We start from the raw sequence: 5702 nt of genomic DNA, 5'->3' as shown, positions 1-5702 counted from the left end.
AATTACCAGGCTAGGTTTTAATCCAGGTTCATATTTGCCAAGTTCACATTGACTGTCATCCATCATGGCCTGTAGCTCCTGATCACCGTCTCCGGGGGACCAGGTTCATCTCTCCTCTGCCTCCACACTGTTCCAGCAGAGCAAAAAGCAACAGCGGCTCCAATTTCCCTCTCAGAAGCGATTCAGGAAAAAAAAAACGAGTCCAGTGGAGCAGCACGCTGCGCAGCTTCTTTGCAAAATGAATACTTTTTAATTTGTCTGCCAGGGATGGCCCCGGGCCCCAGGACAATGTTGATGGATGATGTTTTAATGCTGCTGAATGTTAGTTTTACTGAACAGGGAAAACTATAAATTTTTACTTCATTGGCAGTGATTGTGCCCTATGCATACAGGCGCTGTGCTGCGTGATGCCCATGAATAATCGCCTCTCGGAGCAGATGTTACTTTGCAGAAACCAATTCCTCAGATAAGATTTGCACAAGATTAATTGTCTACAGCTGTTTCATGGGCCGCTGCAATCTTAATACATTTATGATAAGTTTAAAAGCTCACCAGAGGCAGCGCAGCCTCCCGAGTGGGAAGTCGCTTTATTCTTACATCTGGATTCATATTCTCTGTCAGATTCATCATTAGCCTTTATGCAAGATGACTAAGAGGCTGGCTGTCATTACCGCAGGACATGCAACAGTGTCTGCTCTTTCTTCTCCCTCTCTTCAGGCCCATATTTTCATCTCTGCTCTCTTTGACTGACTGAATTATTCAGATATGTGCAAATGAGTTGTTTTCATTTTTCTCCCTGGGATGTGGAAATTGAAAGTGACCCGATGTGACCCCCATCTATTACTCAAGCTAAATTGCAGTGAGTGTGCAGTGTGGATCATTGTAGCCATGCAGGGCTTTGTTAAGCGCCACGCCGTGACCCGGCCCACGGCGCAGCGCCTGCAGCAGCAGGAAGAATCACCGTGTTACGACCCGCTCCCCCCGCCTTTATGGGGCCCATTTGAATATTCTCCGCAGAACAAAGGCAATCATGTTCCGTGTGCGGGGCCAGGTCAGGGGCCGGCGCTCTGCCTCTGGTTTAAGGGGAGGTTTTGAAGACCCATCCGGGGCCTCAAAGTTCCTGACACAGACGTAGACAACATGAATACCCAGAGGTTTTCATTTGCTGAGCATTTAACCTCCCTCTGCGCTGTTTGGGCTGCTCTCATTCCTTTATGGATCATTTGACACCAGAGAATGTCTTTTCTTCAGAGCTGTGATGCAACAGTCTCCATTAGTGGACTGCAGAGAAAATTCAGTTTAAGGTCTTTCATTTCACGAAACAACACTTAAATGTTTTAAAAGCTTTAAACGTTTTCCTTATGACACTATATATGAACATAAAGTAATGTAAAGATTTAAATATGTCAGCTAAGCACATCATGCTTAGAATGTGACCACATAACTGTAACTAATTTCAGTAATACTTCATTAATCCAAAGTCAAATTCAGTGTTTTAACTCATGTCATCCAAGATGATTGGCTGTAGATGCTGACGGTTGTGGACTGGATGATCTCCTGCAGCAGTCTGTACTCCTGCAGATCTGAAGAAGTTTCTGACTGAGGACACTCTGCCTGATGAAGAGGATGGTCAGGTTTGTGCATAATGATTTTATACCAATCAGAGGCTCCACAGCATCCACTTGCTAACCAGCAACCTCACGTTTCCCATCATGGCAGATGGAAGAGATGGTTGGAACTTTTTGCTCTCTCCTCTGGAGCAAAGAATCTGGGACTGGTTGGAGATAAGGTATTATTTGAGCTTTTCTGATGTTAATCAGTTCCTCCCAGTTGGAAACCACATTGTTGCTACGACAAAACATCATAACAAATGTCCAATCATCAGCATAATCTTCTTAAGATAAATTAATCACTTCATTTCTTCACTTGATTTTTCTGCCAGAGTTCAGGTATGAATGAAGAGAGTTTATTTGCATCCCTACTTAATAAAGAAATAAATAATGTGGAAAATGTTCAAACATAACCAAGGTCAGATGTATCTTTAAAGATCTTGTTCTTCCCCACAGAGCCCCTCACTCCCAGACTGCTGGTTTACTGGATTCCACCTTTATTCAGGAACTGAAGTTCTGGCTGCCTTAAGGTGGCTCACCTTTAGTTATGTTTGATGTTGGATCTATTACTATATATCTATTACTTTCAAGTTAACTGAATATTCCCACGGTCTCAGAACTCACCTCCTGATCTGTTATTGTCCCCAGACGTCCTGGCATTCCTGTCTGTTTCCGTCCACTTCGATGTTTATGAGAACCTACCTGGAAATCCTGTTTTTGTTAATAAATCACTTTAACTGATCTTTGCATTCCAATTTTGTGTTCTGCATGTAGGTTCGTAGTGTTAATACCAACATGACAGAACACTCAAGCCAACAACCGAACCCAGCAGACACAATCAGACGAGCATTAGCTGAACAACAATCAGCCAGGCGCGGACCTATGGGGGGGGGGCTGGGTGGGCGGCTGCCCCCCCTCAGTCGCTCAATAAAAGATGAGTTAGCAACTCTCGATGAACCAGATTCCTTAGAAGATCTGATAAAACTAACAATTCGTTTAGATAACAGGATCAGATCCCGAAACAAGGAAAGAAGCCGCAGAACTTCATCTACCAGAAACGTACTGACTTCTGCTCCTGTAACCCCAACACTTTCCTCACCAAATTCACCTGAACCCGAGCCAATGCAACTAGGACGTACCGGGTTATCCCCCGAAGACAGGCAATACCGGATGAAGTGTCGCCTGTGTCTGTACTGTGGCGCTTCCAGACATTTCATTGCTAGCTGTCCGGTGTGGTTAAACCCCCAAGTCCGCCAGTAGAAAGGGGAGGTCTGGTGGACAAACATGTTCAAGTTTCTCCTCGCCTTTCGATCATTTCAAACCTTTGTCACAATAACCAGACCATTCCTTTGGCAGCTCTAATTGATTCTGGTTGTGAACAAACCTTAATTGACTCTGAATTGGTTAAACAGATGTCAATAGAGGCAATCGAGTTACCTGTTCCTCTTCAAGTTTCCGCTTTAGATGGAAAATCACTTCCACCCATAATTCACAAAATGAAACCGCATGTTTTGGTTAGTTCAGGTAACCACAATGAATTAATTTCTTTTTTTGTTTTTCCCACTACTACATCATCGATCATCCTAGGTTTTGACTGGCTGGAACTGCATAACCCTCACATAAACTGGTCAGATAAAAACATTGTATCATGATCCACTAACTGTCCCTCTACCTGCCTCCGATCTGCTGTTCCCCCAGGTCCACCACCGGCAGAACAACAAGGAGTGGACCCCTTGGATTAATCGTCCATCCCTGTTGACTACCACGATTTGGCCCATGTATTTAGTAAGGTTAAAGCTTTCTCTCTTCCTCCTCACAGACCTTATGATTGCTTCATAGATCTCCTCCCTGGAGCCCCGTTACCATCATGTCGACTGTATAACATCTCACGACCAGAGCAGGAAACTATGGAGAAGTATATTAAGGACTCCTCGGCAGCAGGTATAATTCGTCCTTCATCATCTCCTCTGGGGGCTGGATTTTTTTTTGTTGGCAAGAAAGATGGAACACTGAGACCTTGCATAGATTACCATGGGCTAAACCAATTTACAGTCAAAAATAAATACCCTTTACCTCTGTTGTCCTCTGCTTTTGAGCCTGTCCATGGTGCCACAGTTTTTTTCTAAAATGGACTTTTGAAATGCTTACCATTTGCTTCGCATTCGAAAAGGTGACGAATGAAAAACAGCTTTTAAGACGCCTCTGGGACACTTTGAGTATTTAGTTATGCCTTTTGGACTGTCTATTGCTCCAGCTTGCTTCCAGGCGTTGGTTAATGATGTTGGGAGGGATTTTTTGAACATTTTTGTGTTCGTTTATCTGACTGATATACTCATTTACTCAAAGAACTTATCTGAACATAAACGCCATGTCTGCCTGGTTCTGCAACGGCTTCTTGAGAATGAACTTTATGTGAAAGCAGAGAAATGTGAATTCCACAAATCACCTGTGTCCTTCGTGGGCTTCATACTTGAGGGCGGACAGGTTCGTCCTACGGAGGAAAAAATTAAAGCAGTTGTGGAATGGCTGACCCCAGAAACACGTAAACAGCTCCAAAGATTTTTAGGTTTTGCAAACTTTTACCAAAGGTTCATACGCAACTACAGTCAAACAGCTCTTCCCTTAACCGCACTTACCTCCACTAAGTCTACTTTCCAGTGGACTCCCACAGCTGAAGCAGCTTTTAAGAAACTCAAGTCTCTTTTTTCTGCTGCCCCTGTCCTGATTCAGCCAGACCCATCCAGACAATTTATTGTGGAGGTTGATGCGTCTGATACAGGGGTGGGAGCCGTTTTGTCCCAAGTATGAGGCACTGATAATAATCCTTGTGCCTTATTTTCCCGTAGATTATCCCCTGCTGAACGGAATTATGATGTGGGCAACCGGGAACTGCTGGCCATCAAGTTGGCCCTGGAGGAGTGGCAGCATTGGTTGGAGGGTGCTGAACATCCGGTGCTGGTTTGGACCGATCGCAAGAACCTCTCCTACCTTCAATCCGCTAAATGCCTCAATCCACGTCAATCCCGTTGGTCTTTGTTCTTTTCGAGGTTTAACCAGTCCATTTCTTACTGCCCAGGCTCACGCAACCAGAAACCAGCAACATATTGCTCTGTCCCGGCAATATGCTGCTGATAACTCTGACAAGACTCTTGCGACTATCTTGCCCCCCAGCTGCACAGTGGGTGTTGTCACCTGGGAGATTGAAGACCTCATAAAGCAAGCTCAGTCGACCGAATCCACACCTGAGAACTGCCCAGCTAATAAGATTTATGTCCCCTCAGTTGTCCGAGCCAGATTTCTACATTGGATCCACGCTTCTAAGTTTTCAGGGCACCCAGGTACGAGTCGCACCATTTTTCTAATAAACCGCAGGTTTTGGTGGCCATCCATCCATAGGGATGTTAAAGAATATGTTCAAGCCTGTGTCGTTTGCTCCAAGAACAAGTCTTCTCATCAGCCTCCATCGGGACTCCTTCAACCATTACCTGTTCCCAAGTGCCTGTGGTCTCACATTGCCATTGATTTTGTCACTGGGTTACCTCCCTCTAAAGGTATGACGACAATACTCACCATCATAGACCGTTTTTCCAAAGCTTGTCATTTAGTTCCCCTCCGCAAGTCAGTCAGTCCTCTGTTGTTTCACATCCACCAATCCATCTGACTGGAGTTATTTTCTGCCATGGGTTCAGTATGCACACAATAGTCATATTTCTGCTGCTACCGGTTTATCTCCTTTTGAGGTCTCCCTAGGATACCAACCCCCACTTCTCGCCTCTGAGGAAAACCAGATCTCAGGTACTTCTGTCCAACACCACATCCATTACTGCAAGAACATCTGGAGATCTACCATCCCTCAATAATACTTCGACTCAGAACACGCGCTTCGCTGATCGCAGAAGGATTCCGGCTCCGGTGTACTCTCCTGGTCAGAAGGTTTGGCTATCCACTCAAAACATTCAGTTAAAATCCATGTCAAAGAAACTGTCCCCTAGGTTCATTGGACCTTTTGAAGTAGAGTCCATCATCAGTCCGTCTGCTGTCTGGCTCCATCTCCCAGCCTCGCTACGGATCCATCCAACTTTTCATGCGTCT

This window comes from Poecilia reticulata, linkage group LG12 (assembly GCF_000633615.1).
Source record: "Poecilia reticulata strain Guanapo linkage group LG12, Guppy_female_1.0+MT, whole genome shotgun sequence".
NCBI classification, from domain to species: Eukaryota; Metazoa; Chordata; class Actinopteri; order Cyprinodontiformes; family Poeciliidae; genus Poecilia; species Poecilia reticulata.
The sequence above is the reverse complement of the archived record's forward strand: the minus strand, read 5'-3'. Positions refer to the sequence as shown.